At 38.6% G+C, this 20,000-nt stretch overlaps 1 pseudogene; it reads left to right on the forward strand.

The window, feature by feature from the left end:
* Positions 1-8,510: 8,510 nt before the first annotated feature.
* Positions 8,511-20,000, forward strand: part of LOC123756214 (sodium-coupled monocarboxylate transporter 1-like) — a 191,207-nt pseudogene continuing 179,717 nt past the window's right edge.

Raw genomic sequence — 20,000 nt, forward strand, 5'->3', positions numbered from 1 at the left:
TATGTACACATATATATTTGCTTTATTTGAACTTTGTTACAAAGAGGGAGTTACATATAGGTTACAAAGATGGTTATCATATATATATTATTTATATATATATATTATTAATATATATATTATTTATATATATATATATTATTTATATATATATATATTATTTATATATATATATATTATTTAAATATATATATATTATTTATATATAAATATATTATTTATATATAAATATATTATTTATATATAAATATATTATTTATATATAAATATATTATTTATATATAAATATATTATTTATATATAAATATATTATTTATATATAAATATATTATTTATATATAAATATATATATATATATATATATATATATATATATATATATAATATATAATATATATACTATTACACTACGTTCTTATATATTACACTAATATATATATATATATATATATATATATATATATATATATATATATATATATATATATATATATATATATATATATTATATATATTATATAAATTATTTATATATATATATATTATTTATATATATATTATATATATAATTATATAGGTCATATGTTTTTGTATTTTTGCTGATTTGTTAGTAAATAATAAAAGAAATATAAATTATTTGATTTTTTTACCCTTAAATTGGTTTTAATATTTAAATTGAAAACAATAATATAATATAAAAAAATATAAGAAAAATAATAATACATTATAAAATAAAATATAATAAAAATAATATAATATAAAATAATATAATTTAATTTCAAGAAATTTAACTTTAAACACAAAGATGTGAAAAGGGTTCAGATAAGGCTCAAACCTTTCACAAGAGATTCATATTGGTGTATGAATGGATTATGAATGACTCATGTTAGGAGTGTAAAGTTGCCACAACATCTCAAATTAGTGTTAGATACATATGTCTTGGTTTAAGTTTTGGAAACCTATTTAAGTCCACACACAATATCGTATCTGATACGATAAAACAAACGTTTCCAATACTTTCAAATACTTTCCAGATATGTTGTGGCAACCTAAAATTGTTTGCTGGGTATAATATCAGTAATACTGTTTTTATGTTTAGATTATATTTTAGTACTTTATGTATAATACATCAACATAAATGGAAAATGCTGCTGTGTAGGTGTATGAAGGACACACACAACATTTAATCTACTATTTTTTCGAATACAAAATTAGAGTGCATCAAAATACCTCTTTATAACATACATCTGTATTATAGTAGATTTTACATTAAATATCATTGAAGTACAAATAGATGAGTACAACTCGGTAAGTACAACAACATGAGTGCAACTAGGAGACTACATGAAGCTAAGTTTGTATGCCTTGGTGAACACTGTTAGATGAATACAAGTAGATGAGTACAACTGCATCAGAACAACTAGGGGAGTGCATGTAGGTGAGTACATCTTGGTGAATACTGCTAGATGAATACAAGTTGGTGAGTACACCTTGGTGAGCACTGCTAGGTGAATTCAAGTAGGTTATCTTCTTGAGGTTATCTTGAGATGATTTCGGGGCTTTTTAGTGTCCCCGCGGCCCGGTCTTCGACCAGGCCTCCACCCCCAGGAAGCAGCCTGTGACAGCTGACTAACACCCAGGTACCTATTTTTACTGCTAGGTAACAGGGGCATAGGGTGAAAGAAACTCTGCCCAATGTTTCTCCCCGGCGCCTAGGATCGAACCCAGGATCACAGGATCACAAGTCCAGCGTGCTGTCCGCTCAGCCGACCGGCTCCCTGTGTACAACTACACAAGAACCACTAGGAGAGTACATGTAGGTAAGTATAACTTGGTGAACACTGTTAGGTGAATACAAGTAGGTGAGTACAACTTGGTGAACACTGTTAGGTGACTACAAGTAGGTGAGTACAACTTGGTGAACACTGTTAGGTGACTACAAGTAGGTGAGTACAACTTGGTGAACACTGTTAGGTGACTAAAAGTAGGTGAGTACAACTTGGTGAACACTGTTAGGTGAATACAAGTAGGTGAGCACTGCTAGATGAATACAAGTAGGTAAATACAACTTGGTGAGCACTGCTAGATGAATACAAGTAGGTGAGTACAACTTGGTGAGCACTGCAAGGTGAATACAAGTCGGTGAGTACAATTGCACAAGAACAACTAGGAGAGTACAAGTAGGTGAGTACAACTTGGTGAACACTGTTAGGTGAGTACTGGGTAGTGTGAGAGTACAAGTAGGTGAGTACAACTGCATGAGAACAACTAGGGGAGTGCATGTAGGTGAGTACAACTCACCAACACGTCAAAAGTCAAGAAAGAGGAGGGGAAGGAGGGGAGGAGGAGATGGGGAGGGAGTGTAATGGGACCAGTGTGACGGCTGGGGCATGTACATTGAAAGCCTACAAGGGTTGCCATGACGTGTTAGGACGCTGGATTATACAGCCATGTCATGGTCGATGAATAGGGTGTGTTCATCTTCATAAAATACAGCAAGAAAAATAAAGAATCAGATAATAATATTTTAAATAACTTTATCTCTGATTTTACTTTTGAATTAAATTAATATTATCTATTGAACAATGATTGGTGGGGCAAAGACGGTTGACAAGAGGCTCCAAACAGGCGACGGCTTCCACTTCTTTCTCATACTTATATGTGTCGCTTACCTCCGGAGACTAGCATCTTCACAGTGGAGCATTATGCTATTCTCTTTGTTCTTCGTCTCCTGCTTTCTCATTGTCAATCTTCCTTTGTAGTTGTTGTTGACTCTCTCATGGCTCTCAGGTCCTTTAATCCGGTTCATCCAGTGGTTGTCGAGATCCAGCATTGACTGTTTCTTATTCACAGTAAATTTAAGTCGGTTGAGTTTTGTTGGGTTCCCAGCCATATTGGTGTCTCTTTAATATATTGAGATATTTTATATTGTGGGTTCCCCGCACATATTGGCATGCGGATGCTGCCGCCAGGGAAGCTGTCCGCTCTTGTCCGATCTCTCGTAAAGGTATTCCTTATTCCGACTTTTACCCGGATATCCATTCCTCCATCCTTACCCGTTGGCAGGCTTGTTGGTCGTCGGTTACTAGTAACAAACTATGTACTCTTAAAAGTTGTGTGTCCTCGTGGCCGTCCTCCTACCACCGTAACCGGCGATGGGAAACGGCTCTGGCGAGGTTGCGTATTGGCCGTACTCGCTTAACTCATGGTCACTTGATGGACCGCCGCCCTTCTCCTTATTGTCCTAATTGCATTGTCCCTCTTACGGTCATGCGTATCCTTGTTCAATGTCCTGATTTCCAGGACGAGCGTGTGTCTTGTTTTCCAACCGTCCCCCGCGGTCTCTTGTCTCTCGATAGTATTCTTGGTGACTCAGATACTTTTGATATCGTTCGCCTTATGTGTTTCTGATCTCGTACTGGCATCCTTGGTGATATTTAGCGCCCTCTGATTATCCCTCACATTTGATGGTGCTACATACATAGCCTTCCCGGTTAGGTGCCTTCTTTTGATAATTACTTACTTATTTCTTTCTCATGCCCCTCCCCTCTTTCTCTTCCTTCTCTTACCCCTCCCATCTTCCCTTCCTCCTCTTCCCCCCCCCCCTTCTCTTACCCCTCCCCTCTCCCTTCCTCCTCCTCCCCCCTTCTCATACCCCCTCCTTCTCTTACCTCTCCTCCCTCATCTTCCCCTTCATCACTCATCTTCCTTCTCTTACCCCTCCTCTTCCCCTTCCTCCTTATCCTCTTTTCATACCCCTTCTCTTACTCCTCCTCCTCTTCCCCCTTCCTTCCTACCTCCACTACTCCGGCCCCAGCTATTCTTCCCCTTCCTCTTCTCCTCGGTCATTTAATTCCCCTCTCCCCAACGTCCTCCTCCTCGACCTCCTTCTTCCTCCTCCTACTTCCTTCTTAACCTCCTCCTCCTTCTCGACTTCCTCGACCGTCTCCTCCTTCCATCCTAACCTCCTCCTCCTTTTCGACCTCCTCCTTCTCTCTCCTCCTCCTCCTCCTTCATTCTCCTCCTTGGCCTCCTCCTCCTCCTTTCCTACCTTACCTACTCCTCCTTCCTCCTCGACCTCCTCCTCGCCCTCCTCCTCCTTCCTCCTCGCCCTCCTCCTCCTCCTTCGTCCTTGCCCTCCTCCTTCTCCTTCCTCGCTCTCCTCCTCGTTCCTCTTTGCCCTCCTCCTCCTCCTCCTTCCTCCTCACCCTATTCCTACTTCCTCCTCGCTTTGCTCTTCCTTCCTCCTTGCCCTCCTCCTCTCTCCTTCTCGCCCTCCTCCTTCTCCTTCCTCCTTGCCCTCCTCCTCTCTCCTTCTCGCCCTCCTCCTTCTCCTTCCTCGCTCTCCTCCTCGTTCCTCTTTGCCCTCCTCCTCCTCCTCCTTCCTCCTCACCCTATTCCTACTTCCTCCTCGCTTTCCTCTTCCTTCCTCCTTGCCCTCCTCCTCTCTCCTTCTCGCCCTCCTCCTCCTTCCTCCTCGCCCTCCTCCTCCTCCTTCCTCCTCGCCCTCCTCCTCCTTCCTCCTCGACCTCCTCCTCCTTCCTCCTCGACCTCCTCCTCCTCCTTCTTTCTGCTCCTCCTTCCTCCTCGTTTCTCCTCGCCCTCCTCCTTCTTCTTCCTCCTCGCCCTCCTCCTCCTTCCTCCTAGCCCTCCTCCTCCTTCTTCCTCCTCGCCCTCCTCCTTCTTCCTAATACCTCCTCGTCTTCCTCCTTCTTCCTCTTCGCCCTCCTCCTCCTTCCACTTCGCCCTCCTCCTTTTCCTTCCTCCTTCCTCCTTCTTCCTCCTCCTCCTTCCTCCTCGTCTTCCTCCTCGTCTTCCTCCTCACCCCTCCTCCTCCTCCTTCCTCCTCGCCCTCCTCCTCCTCCTTCCTCCTCGCCCTCCTCCTCCTCCTTCCTCCTCGCCCTCCTCCTCGACCTCCTCCTTCCTCCTCGACCTCCTCCTCCTCCTTCTTTCTGCTCCTCCTTCCTCCTCGTTTCTCCTCGCCCTCCTCCTCCTTCTTTTCTCCTCGCCCTCCTCCTTCCTCCTAGCCCTCCTCCTCCTCCTTCCTCCTTCTTCCTCCTCCTCCTTCCTCCTTCTTCCTCCTTCTTCCTCCTCCTCCTTCCTCCTCATCTTCCTCCTCATCTTCCTCCTCCTTCCTCCTCGCCCTACTCCTGCTACTACATACTCCTGGAGTATGCAACTCCTGCCTGGAGTCCATACCTAGTTAAACACAAGACGAAGTTAGAGAAGATTCAGAGGTGTGCCACCAGACTTGTCCCGGAACTGAGAGGAATGAGTTACGGGGAAAGGCTAAGGGAGTTGAACCTCACAACCCTGGAAAAACAGAAGAGGAAGGGGAGCCATGATAACCACCTACAAAATTCTCTGGGGAATTGGACAGAGTGGACAAAGACAAACTCTTTAGCGCGGGTGGAAACACGAACAAGGGGACACAGGTAGAAACTTAGTACATAGATGAGCCACGGAGACATTAGAAAGAATTTTTTCAGTGTCAGGGTAGTTAACAAATGGAATGCATTAAGAATTGTTGTGGTGGAGGCTGACTCCATACACAGTTTCAAATGTAGATATGATAGAGCTCAATAGGCTCAGGAATCTGTACACCAGTTTGATTGACAGTTGAGAGGCGGGACCAAAGAGCCAGAGCTCATCCCCCCCCCCCCCGCAAACACAACTAGGTGAGTACACACTACCATCAGCACCACACATTACAACCACTACTAAAACACAACCAACACCACCACCACCACCACACACTACCACCACCACCACCACTCACTCCCACTACCACCACACACTACCACTACCACCACACACTACCGCTACCACCACCACACACTACCGCCACCACCACCACACACTACAACCACCACCATACACTACCTCCACCACCACACACTACCACCACCTCCACACACTACCACCACCACCACACAACCACCACCACCACACACTACCACCACAACCACACACTTCCACCACCATCACTCCAAACCACACACTACCTCTACCACACTACACCACACGCTACCTCTACCACACACCACACACTATCTCTACCACACTAGATAAAATACTACTTCTACCACACTACCTCTACCACACTACACCACACACTACCTCTACCACACTACACTACACACTATCTCTACCACCACTACACTACACATTATCTCTACCACACTACACTACATACTATCTCTACCACACTACACCACACACTACCTCTACCACACTATACAACACACTACCTCTACCACACTACACCACACACTATCTCTACCACACTACACCACACACTACCTCTACCACACTACACCACACACTACCTCTACCACACTACACCACACACTATCTCTACCACCACCACAACCAGTATACCACTACTACCACACCACAACTAGTACACCACTACTGCCACACCACAACTAGTACACCACTACTACCACACCACAACTAGTACACCACTACTGCCACACCACAACCAGTATACCACTACTACCACACCACAACTAGTACACCACTACTGCCACACCACAACTAGTACACCACTACCACCACACCACAACCAGTATACCACTACTACCACACCACAACTAGTACACCACTACTACCACACCACAACTAGTACACCACTACCACCACACCACAACCAGTATACCACTACTACCACACCACAACTAGTACACCACTACTACCACACCACAACTAGTACACCACTACTACCACACCACAACTAGTACACCACTACCACCACACCACAACTAGTACACCACTACCACCACACCACAACTAGTACACCACTACCACCACACCACAAATACCACACTACAATTACTGCACAGCTCCAACACACTACCCTACTACCGCACCATATTACTACATCACACTATTACTCCACACCATCACCAGACCACCACAATACCATAACAACCATACCACACTAGCATGTACACTGCAACCACGAGCACCATTAATCATTACCACCAACTGTAACCATCACTCACCACTGCCACCAGCCACAATAACCATTGTTTCCTGAGCTGAGAACAACCAGCGCATCGATTCGAATACTTATCATGGCTCCAATTGATTTTCTCACTGTTCTTCATTCTTTAAAATGAACTGGTAAATTAAAGATAAATTGTTAGGATGTCATCCAGTACACCAGACTCAATAAAATAGTTATACAGTTGGTTGTTACAATAGACCAGGAGGTCTAGGGCTTATTGTAATATATATTGGTAGTCAGTGCAGAGATATGCAGGGACATGCGAGAAGCCACCAGCCAGACGTAGGAGCTAATAAATTAACTTTGTTTATATATTTGATTTTTTTTGTGTGTGTGGTGGAGCTACATTAGATTTGGACGGACAAAAGAAGTTTACTTATGCATTGCTTGGTGAGGCGCTTCTGTAGACACCCTAGAAGCCTATGTTTTTATAATCACATAAGCAAATAGCTGGTAGCAGATAGCCTACAATATCGGGGATATCCAAGTTGGATTTTACCCTATCGAATATCTATAGTTATGTGTAGATTTGCTTATAACCCAATTTTGGGGTTAGTTTAAGGAGTGATGAGTCATGAATGATGTAATGAAAGCATAGTTATATGTTTATTAAAAGGAGTCATTTTCCTTATAAGATTTTTTTGTCCAGTGAGTGAATGGCGTACTGTAGGGACTAGGCTGTTTTTGAATTGTGGTATTGATTCTTATGTCTCTGTTTGAAGCGTTATATACTATTATTGGGATTAATTATATATACCTTAAGTTGTGATGAAGTGATATATTGGAACAGAAGAGATTTTAGACTTATTTACTGCGTACAAGATCATCAAAGAAATTGTTTTTGCAAATTTTGCAAATGCGGCAATCTGGAGGCAAGCCGGCTGAAGCTTTGGGAAATTTACATTAAGGTAGACCTCCTGCTTCAGTTACATATATATGGTAAAATTTATTTTGTTCTAATTTTGATGAGTGGTGTACGATTAATTATTTCATTAAATTTTATGAAGCTTGATTATGTTATCATTACTACATCATTGGTGTACTTTCTTCAGGGAAAATAAAGCTTCAGCTTAAAAGTCACTTGAGCACCCTCATCTGGACTACGGGATCAACCAAGGAGACCTTACTTGAAATTGACATATCTACTCCAGAAAAAGTTCTATGGATTTATTTGCATAGGGTAATAAACCCTTGGAATCGCCCACCCGCAGAATCAGTGAATACCAATATCAGTTATATCATATTAGACCAGGCATACCAGTTTAAAATTCTGCTAGTAAAAACCTCAGGAAGTAATGGTATGACCATTAAAGGGCCGTCAGGTAAATAATTTTATATTGCCATGTAGCACACATGTCCCAGGAGGAACAAGCGCACAAAAGCATGGCTTGACATAATGTGTCATAGGTTGGACCATATCAGTGGCTGGCCTTCTCTCGCCGGTTAAGAGAGTGACTCCTCAGTCCGACCCACAAACTGTTGAGGATGGGAGCACCGAATGGAGCAGCAGCCAGCAGCAGCAGCACCTGATGTCAATTCAGGGTCGACGTTCACAGCAGTAGACTACACACTCTTCAGTATCATGTTGGTTGGCTTCCATCTGCATCGGCGTCTACAGTGCCTTCAAAAGTCAGGGCAAGACCTCCACGCAAGAATACATGCTGGGGAGACGGTCTATGTCGCCAGTTGCAGTAGCATTGTCTTTGCTTGGGGGAATCACATCTGCTATATCAATATTAGGTTAGTCAATCCGACGTTCCCATTTTCTAAATTCACACCACATGCACACACACACACACACACACACACGCCCCCAGCATGGAGTCCATATCTAGTCAAGGATAAGACTAAACTGGAAAAGGTTCAAAGGTTTGCCACCAGACTAGTACCTGAGCTGAGAGGTATGAGCTACGAGGAGAGGACTACGGGAATTAAACCTCACTTCGCTTGGAAGACAGAAGAGTTAGGGGGGACATGATCACCACAATATCCAACTCTGGCCCCAGACATCACTCGGTACCCCTACTCAAATCTCTTAATATGTTAGATATTAAGTCACTGCACATTCTCTCATGTGTATTATACATATATAAAACGCTAAACCATAATGCCAATCCTGATCTTAAAAGCTTCATAGAAGGTTGTAACAGAACCCATGAGCACCACACCAGAAATAAATACAGTTTTGATATTCCTAGAGTACGTCTTTAATCAAACTAGAAATGCTCTGCAAATCAAGGGGCCTAGAATGTGGAATGACCTTCCCAACCATGTTAAAGACTGTACCTCTCTCAAACCAGTTTAAGATAAAAACTAAACACATACCTAATAAATTCCCTGTAATCTACCTCACTCCTCTATTGTCAACCCATGTCTGTTATTTTTTTTTTTTTATTTTTTTTTTTTTTTTTTTTTTTTTTTTTTGATCAACACTGTTTGTCAACCTATTGTATTTGTGCTGCTTTTTTCAGTCATGTTCCCCCTTTTTTTTATCTTTATTTGTATTTGTTTCTCAACACCTTTTAATCTTTATGCTCAATTAGTATTAAGTTCTAGATATTAATGTTTTTCTTGCCCGAAACGCATTGCGTAATAGTGGCTTTAGGCATTGTATGTACTAGCTCTATCTATATATCAATCCATTAATGTAACATCACTTGTATGTATATACCTTACCTGAATAAACATCTGAATCTGAATCTGAATAAACATTCAAGATTCTGAAGGGAATTGATAGGGTAGATAAAGACAGTCTATTTAACAACAAGGGGAACACGCACAAGGGGACACAGGTGGAAACTGAGTGCCCAAATGAGCCACAGAGATATTAGAAAAGAACTTTTTTAGTGTCAGAGTGGTTGACAAATGGAATGCATTAGGAAGTGATGTGGTGGAGGCTGACTCTATACACAGTTTCAAGTGTAGATATGATAGAGCCCGATAGGCTCCGGAATCTGTACACCTGTTGATTGACGGTTGAGAGGCGGGACCAAAAAGCCAGAGCTCAACCCCCGCAAACACAACTAGGTGAGTACAACTAGGTGAGTACACACACAGGTTAGGTTGGTAGGTTAGGTAGTCGAGAAACAATTAATTCGTGAAAACTTGGCTTATTAGGCAAATCGGGCCTTGCATAGTAGGCTGAGAAGTACGTTCTGGCTACTGGTATATATATATATATATATATATATATATATATATATATATATATATATATATATATATATTATATATATTATATATGTCGTACCTAGTAGCCAGAACTCACTTCTCAGCCTACTATGCGAGGCCCGATTTGCCTAATAAGCCAAGTTTTACTGAATTAATATATTTTCTCTAATTTTTTCTTATGAAATGATAAAGCTACCCATTTCATTATGTATGAGGTCAATTTTTTTTTTATTGGAGTTAAATTAACGTAGATATATGACCGAACCTAACCAACCCTACCTAACCAAATCTAACCTATCTTTATAAGTTAGGTTAGGTTAGGTAGCCGAAAAAGTTAGGTTAGGTTAGGTTAGGTAGTCGAAAAACAATTAATTCATGAAAACTTGGCTTAATAGGCAAATCGGGCCTTGCATAGTAGGCTGAGAAGTGCGTTCCTGCTATTAGGTACGACATATATATATATATATATATATATATATATGTCCGTACCTAGTAGCCAGAACTCACTTCTCAGCCTACTATTCAAGGCCCGATTTGCCTAATAAGCCAAGTTTTCCTGAATTAATATATTTACTATAATTTTTTTCTTATGAAATGATAAAGCTACCCTTTTCACTATGTATGAGGTCAATTTTTTTTTTATTGGAGTTAAAATTAACGTAGATATATGACCGAACCTAACCAACCCTACCTAACCTAACCTAACCTATATATATAGGTATGGTTAGGTTAGGTAGCCAAAAAAAGCTAGGTTAGGTTAGGTTAGGTAGGTTAGGTAGACGAAAAAAACATTAATTCATGAAAACTTGGCTTATTAGGCAAATCGGGCCTTGCATAGTAGGCTGAGAAGTGAGTTCTGGCTACTAGGTACGACATATATATATATATATATATATATATATATATATATATATATATATATATATATATATATATATATATATATATACATATATATATATATATATTATATATATATATATATATATATATATATATATATATATATATGTCGTACCTAGTAGCCAGAACGCACTTCTCAGCCTACTATGCAAGGCCCGATTTGCCTAATAAGCCAAGTTTTCATGAATTAATTGTTTTTTCGGACTACCTAACCTACCTAACCTAACCTAACTTTTTCGGCTACCTAACCTAACCTAACCTAACCTAACCTACTATGCAAGGTCCGATTTGCCTAATAAGCCAAGTTTTCCTGAATTAATATATTTTCTCAAATTTTTTTCTTATGAAATGATAAACCTACCCATTTCATTATGTATGAGGTCAATTTTTTTTTTATTTGAGTTAAAATTAACGTAGATATATGACCGAACCTAACCTTACTATCTTTAAAGGTTAGGTTAGGTTAGGTAGCCGAAAAAATTAGGTTAGGTAGGTTAGGTAGTCGAAAAAGAATTAATTCATGAAAACTTGGCTTATTAGGCAAATCGGGCCATGCATAGTAGGCAGAGAAGTGCGTTCTGGCTACTAGGAACGACATATATATAAATATATATATATATATATATATATATATTATATATATATATATATTTATATATATATATATATATATATATATATATATACGTATATATATATAAATATATATATATATATATATATATATATATATATATATATATATATATATATAATATATATATATATATATATATATATATATATATATATTTATATATATATGTCGTACCTAGTAGCCAGAACGCACTTCTCTGCCTACTATGCATGGCCCGATTTGCCTAATAAGCCAAGTTTTCATGAATTAATTGTTTTTCGTGTACCTAACCTACCTAACCTAACTTTTTCGGCTACCTAACCTAACCTAACCTATAAAGATAGGTTAGGTTAGGTTAGGTAGGGTTGGTTAGGTTCGGTCATATATCTACGTTAATTTTAACTCAAATAAAAAAAAATTGACCTCATACATAATGAAATGGGTAGGTTTATCATTTCATAAGAAAAAAAATTGAGAAATATATTAATTCAGGAAAACTTGGCTTATTAGGCAAATCGGACCTTGCATAGTAGGCTGAGAAGCGCATTCAGGCTACTAGGTACGACATATATATATATATATATATATATATATATATATATATATATATATATATATATATATGTCGTACCTAATAGCCAGAACGCACTTCTATGCCTACTATGCAAGGCCCGATTTGCCTAATAAGGCAAGTTTTCATGAATTAATTGTTTTTTCGACTACCTAACCTACCTAACCTTACCTAACCTAACTTTTTCGGCTACCTAACCTAACCTAACCTAACCTATAAAGATAGGTTAGGTTAGGTTAGGTAGGGTTGGTTAGGTTCGGCCATATATCTACGTTATTTTTAACTCCAATAAAAAAAAATTGACCTCATACATAATGAAATGGGTAGCTTTATCATTTCATAAGAAATAAATTAGAGAAAATATATTAATTCATGAAAACTTGGCTTATTAGGCAAATCAGGCCTTGCATAGTAGGCTGAGAAGTGCGTTCTGGCTACTAGGTACGACATATATATATATATATATATATATATATATATATATATATATATATATATATATATATATATATATATATATGTCGTACCTAATAGCCAGAACGCACTTCTCAGCCTACTATTCAAGGCCCGATTTGCCTAATAAGCCAAGTTTTCATAAATTAATGTTTTTTCGTCTACCTAACCTACCTAAACCTAACCTAACCTAGCTTTTTTTGGCTACCTAACCTAACCTTACCTATAAATATAGGTTAGGTTAGGTTAGGTAGGGTTGGTTAGGTTCGGTCATATATCTACGTTAATTTTCAATCCAATAAAATTTTTTTTACGTCATACATAGAGAAAAGGGTTACTTTATCATTTCATAAGAAAAAAATTATAGTAAATATATTAATTCAGGAAAACTTGGCTTATTAGGCAAATCGGGCCTTGAATAGTAGGCTGAGAAGTGAGTTTCTGGCTACTAGGTACGACATATATATATATATATATATATATATGTCGGACCTAGTAGCCAGAATGCACTTATCAGCCTACTATGCAAGGCCTGATTTGCCTAATAAGCTAAGTTTTCCTGAATTAATATATTTTCTCTAATTTTTTTCTTATGAAATGATAAAGCTACCCATTTCATTATGTATGAGGTCAATTTTTTTTTATTGGAGTTAAAATTAACGTAGATATATGACCGAACCTAACCAACCCCACCTAACCTAACCTAACCTATCTTTATAGGTTAGGTTGGGTTAGGTAGCCTAAAAAGTTAGGTTAGGTAGGTTAGGTAGTCGAAAAAAAATTATTTCATGAAAACTTGGCTTATTAGGCAAATTTGGCCTTGCATAGTAGGCTGAGAAGTGCGTTCTGGCTACTAGGTACGACATATATATATATATATATATATATAATATATATATATATATATATATATATATATATATATATATATATATATATATATATATTATTAAATATGACCGAAAAAGTAAGATTAATAATTCTAACACGAATTTTTTCAATCTTTCGTACATTTCTTTTCACTGTTGGAGGTAAATCAAAAATCAATTCTCCAAAATTCATTTTTATTTCTAGTCTGACGCGACACGAGCGCGTTTCGTAAAACTTATTACATTTTCAAAGACTTTAGTTCACAAATACACAACTGAATAGAACTTACGCATCTCCGATTTTATATCTACATTTGAGTGAGGTGGAAGGGGTGATGTGGCATTAACACAAGACAGAACAAGATGTGGCATTAATAGGGTATTAATTTCATCAACACAAGACAGAACAAGAGTATTAATAGGGTATTAATTTCATCAACACAAGACAGAACACGAAACAATGGATATTGAATAGAAGTGTTTGTAGAAAGCCTATTGGTCCATATTTCTTGATGCTTCTATATTGGAGCGGAGTCTTGAGGTGGGTAGAATATAGTTGTGTAGAATATAGTTTTGTTGACTTACTGCGGGGCACACGGGCCACAGGGATAAGAGCCTCGTTGGACGTAGAATCGCTGTTTACCAACGTACCTGTGGACGAGACAATCGGAATGATAGCCGACAGAGTGTATCGTGATCCAGCCTGTACTCCAACACAACTATATTCTACCCACCTCAAGACTCCGCTCCAATATAGAAGCATCAAGAAATATGGACCAATAGGCTTTCTACAAACACTTCTATTCAATATCCATTGTTTCGTGTTCTGTCTTGTGTTGATGAAATTAATACTATATTAATACTCTTGTTCTGTCTTGTGATGATGAAATTAATACCCTATTAATGCCACATCTTGTTCTGTCTTGTGTTAATGCCACATCACCCCTTCCACCTCACTCAAATGTAGATATAAAAATCGGAGATGCGTAAGTTCTATTCAGTTGTGTATTTGTGAACTAAAAGTCTTTGAAAATGTAATAAGTTTACGAAACGCGCTCGTGTCGCGTCAGACTAGAAATAAAAATGAATTTTGGAGAATTGATTTTTGATTTACCTCCAACAGTGAAAAGAAATGTACGAAAGATTGAAAAAAATCGTGTTAGAATTATTAATCTTACTTTTTCGGTCATATTTAATAATATATGTCCTACAGGAAAGACTGCTACCAAAATATACTAATATATATATATATATAATATTATATATATATATATATATATATATATATATATATATATATATATATATATATAAACAGGAATTTCCTTAAGTATTTTCGTATATTAATACATCTTCAGAAGGAGTGGCACTCCTTCTGAAGATGTATTAATATACGAAAGTACTTAAGGAAATTCCTGTTTCATTTTTCCTCCGTGGTCTGACATTGTCACATTTTTAATCACGTGTTTATTTTCGTGATATACACACACACACACATATATATATATATATATATATATATATATATATATATATATATATATATATATATATATATATATATATATATATATATATATATATATATATATATATATATATATATATATATATATATATATATATAAGCCTATTGGTCCATATATATTTTGGTAGCAGTCTTTCCTGTAGACATATATTATTAAATATGACCGAAAAAGAAAGATTAATAATTCTAACACGAATTTTCTCAATCTTTCGTACATTCTTTTCACTGTTGGTGGTAATTCAAAAATCAATTCTCCAAAATTCATTTTTATTTCTAGTCTGACGCGACACTTGAGCGCGTTTCGTAAAACTTATTACATTTTCAAAGACTTTAGTTTAAACATACACAACTGAATAGAACTTACACATCTCCGATATGTTTATATCTACATTTTGAGTGAGGTGGATGGGGTGAGGTGGTATTTAATAAGGTATTAATTTCATCAACACAAGACAGAACACGAAACAATGGGTATTGAATAGAAGTGATTGTAGAAAGCCTATTGGTCCATATTTCTTGATGCTTCTATATTGGAGCGGAGTCTTGAGGTGGGTAGAATATAGTTGTGCATTAATTGGCTGTTGATTGCTGGTGTTGACTTCTTGATGTGTAGTGCCTCGCAAACGTCAAACCGCCTGCTATCGCTGTATCTATCGATGATTTCTGTGTTGTTTACTAGGATTTCTCTGGCGATGGTTTGGTTGTGGGAAGAGATTATATGTTCCTTAATGGAGCCCTGTTGCTTATGCATCGTTAAACGCCTAGAAAGAGATGTTGTTGTCTTGCCTATATACTGGGTTTTTTGGAGCTTACAGTCCCCAAGAGGGCATTTGAAGGCATAGACGACGTTGGTCTCTTTTAAAGCGTTCTGTTTTGTGTCTGGAGAGTTTCTCATGAGTAGGTTGGCCGTTTTTCTGGTTTTATAGTAAATCGTCAGTTGTATCCTCTGATTTTTGTCTGTAGGGATAACGTTTCTATTAACAATATCTTTCAGGACCCTTTCCTCCGTTTTATGAGCTGTGGAAAAGAAGTTCCTGTAAAATAGTCTAATAGGGGGTATTGGTGTTGTGTTGGTTGTCTCTTCAGAGGTTGCATGGCTGTCAAACTGTCACGTTATGTCACATCCACGAGGTTGCAAACTGTCACGTTATGTCCAGACCGAGTGAGATGGCCCGGAAAGTGGAGTTGGAAATTCTGTTGGACGACATATTCGACCTCGAGACACAAAAGAAGGTCACTACCAAAGATACCTTACAAGCAGAACTTATTGCGGAAGGAGGAAAGAATCGAGGCAATTACAGAAGCACCATACTGTCCCCCGAGTTCAAAGCGGCAGCCAAAAGCCTTCGTGAGAACAAGGAGATAGTTGTCAGGAGAGGTGACAAGTCGCCAATATACGTCATTCTTAAAAAAGACGAATATCTGGCGAAAATGAACCTCATACTCTCTGACCAAACTAAATTCCAAAGGGTAACGAAGGACACTACAGCCGAATTGAAAGCAAAGGTCAACAAACTAATCGAAACTGTGAACGCCAAGAAATCAGGACTCCACCTGCCAAAGATTATTGGGGAATAAAAACCTGGATATGCGTATGGAAATGTCAAGACACACAAGCCTGGAAACCCACTTAGGCCAATCATTAGCCAGATACCCACACCCACGTACAGACTAGCGAAGCGACTCAACGGCCTGCTGACTCCTTATGTCCCTTGCGCCTTCAGCCTGAAGTCGCCAAAGGAATTTGTTGACTTACTGCGGGGCACATGGGCCACAGGAATAAGAGCCTCGTTGGACGTAGAATCGCTGTTCACCAACGTACCAGTGGACGAGACAATCGGGATGATAGCCGACAGAGTGAATCGTGATCAAGCCTGTACTCCTCTTGACATACCAGAAAATATCCTAAGGAAACTACTCCAAGCTTGTACTAAAGAGGCACCCTTCTTGAGCCCGGATGGGCACATGTATAAGCAAGTAGATGGGGTCGCCATGGGTTCTCCTCTAGGTGTCCTGTTTGCAAACTTCTACATGGGTACCATCGAGCAAAAAGTCTTAGTCGACATGAACTTGAAACCGGCCATATACTGCAGGTATGTTGACGACATTTTTACACAGGTACCTGATGTCAGACATCTGTAGGAGCTGAAGGAGGCATTTGAGCGGAGTTCCGTGCTGCGTTTCACTTACGAGATGGAAAAGGATGGGAAGCTGCCCTTTCTAGATGTAACAGTCATGGAAAAGAGCGGAGGTTTCCACACTGCAGTCTACACTAAGGAAACGAACATAGGAATGTGCCTAAATGCCAAAAGCGACTGCCCAGATAGGAACAAGAGGAGTGTTGTTAACGCATATGTCGACCGTGCTCTCAGCCACAGCTCAGAATGGAAGCAAGTCGACGAAGAACTCTGTAGGGTAAGGCAGGTCCTAGTCAACAACGGCTTCTCCAATGGTTTCGTCAAAGACATCATAAGAAGGAAAGTGAAACGCCATGCAACCTCTGAAGAGACAACCAACACAACACCTATACCCCCCTATTAGACTATTTTACAGGAACTTCTTTTCCACAGCTCATAAAACGGAGGAAAGGGTCCTGAAAGATATTGTTAATAGAAACGTTATCCCTACAGACAAAAATCAGAGGATACAACTGGCGATTTACTATAAAACCAGAAAAACGGCCAACCTACTCATGAGAAACTCTCCAGACACAAAACAGAACGCTTCAAAAGAGACCAACGTCGTCTATGCCTTCAAATGCCCTCTTGGGGACTGTAAGCTCCAAAAACCCAGTATATAGGCAAGACAACAACATCTCTTTCTAGGCGTTTAACGATGCATAAGCAACAGGGTTCCATTAAGGAACATATAATCTCTTCCCACAACCAAACCATCGCCAGAGAAATCCTAGTAAACAACACAGAAATCATCGATAGATACAGCGATAGCAGGCGGCTTGACGTTTGCGAGGCACTACACATCAAGAAGTCAACACCAGCAATCAACAGCCAATTAATGCACAACTATATTCTACCCACCTCAAGACTCCGCTCCAATATAGAAGCATCAAGAAATATGGACAATAGGCTTTCTACAATCACTTCTATTCAATACCCATTGTTTCGTGTTCTGTCTTGTGTTGATGAAATTAATACCTTATTAAATACCACCTCACCCCATCCACCTCACTCAAATGTAGATATAAACAAATCGGAGATGTGTAAGTTCTATTCAGTTGTGTATGTTTAAACTAAAGTCTTTGAAAATGTAATAAGTTTTACGAAACACGCTCAAGTGTCGCGTCAGACTAGAAATAAAAATGAATTTTGGAGAATTGATTTTTGAATTACCACCAACAGTGAAAAGAAATGTACGAAAGATTGAGAAAATTCGTGTTAGAATTATTAATCTTACTTTTTCGGTCATATATATATATACATATATATATATATATATATATATATATATATATATATATATATATATATATATATATATATATATATATATATATATATATATATATATATATATTGGTGTATACTGGCAGCAGGTTTTCTTTCAAACATGTTTCTTTGAATATGACCGCATATTCTGTATTTATTATTTTCTGGTTTAGGGCTTCTATCCCTCTAACTCTTTTTTTTAGCATCAGGGCTTAGTTGAAATAGGAGTTCCCCAAAACTCATTTTCGTACTTTTAAGGTGAATAAAAGAAGTGATTTACTATAGAGTGTATTACACTTATTTATACAATTTGCACAACGTTTCGAACCTCCATGGTTCATTCTCAAGTGAACAGATCTTACAATGCTGGTTGATTTTATACCCGCACTGGGTCAGGTGATAATACAATAAAGGTGAAAACATGGGGGGATACATAAGGGATAAATGTGGGGTGAAACATAGAGGTAACTGCAGAAGGCTTATTGGCCCATACGAGGCAGCTCCTATCTAAACACAAAGATTAATCCAGTGTAATTAGCCTGTTATGTTGGACATTGTCTTCTGTGTTGGCATCGTTATGTTCTGGTCTTGTCCTTACTCTCATGGTGGGTAGAGTAAATAGTTCCGTGATTTGGGTGTTCATGGTAGGTTGTTCTATTCTTATGTGAATTGCCTCAAGAATTTGTAATCTTCTTGCATCTTGGGTTTTGTCTATTATGCAGGTATTCTTGTTGAACATTTCTCTTGTTAGAGTGATGTCATGGGCTTGTATCATGTGATTCCTAGGGGCACCCTGTTGAAGATGGCATGTCAAACGCCTCGTCAGCTTGGTCGACGTCATACCTATGTACTTAGATTGAAGGTTACATCCTTCGTGGGGGCAAGTGTACATGTATACAACGCTTGACTGCTGTAGAGGGTTCTCCGTCGGCTTCGGGCTGTTTTTGATAAGGAGTTCGGAAGTCTTCTTGGTTTTGTAGAATATTATCAGGTTTATGTTTTGGTTAGGAGTAGTGCTTTTTACTCCTTTACGGATTATTTCTTTCATTATTCTTTCCTCTTTTATATGTTCACTGTGCATGGTTGATTTGTAATATAATTTTATTGGAGGTGTTATGGTTTCTGTTCTAGGTTCTGGATTATACCAACGGTCATAAGAACATAAGAAGAAAGGCAACTGCAGAAGGCCTATTGGCCCATACGAGGCAGCTCCTATTTATAACCACCCAATTCCACTCATATACATGTCCAACCCATGCTTGAAACAATCGAGGGACCCCACCTCCACAATGTTACGGTCCAAGTGTCTTCTTATAGCAGCGTTTATTTCCGCGTTGCTATATCCGTTGTTCACCAATACCTGAGTTACTCTTTCAAACTCTCTACTCACGTTGCTCCATTCAGAGCAGTGGGTAAGCGCTCGACGAATAT

Source organism: Procambarus clarkii, chromosome 36 (genome assembly GCF_040958095.1).
Source record: "Procambarus clarkii isolate CNS0578487 chromosome 36, FALCON_Pclarkii_2.0, whole genome shotgun sequence".
Classification (NCBI taxonomy): Eukaryota; Metazoa; Arthropoda; class Malacostraca; order Decapoda; family Cambaridae; genus Procambarus; species Procambarus clarkii.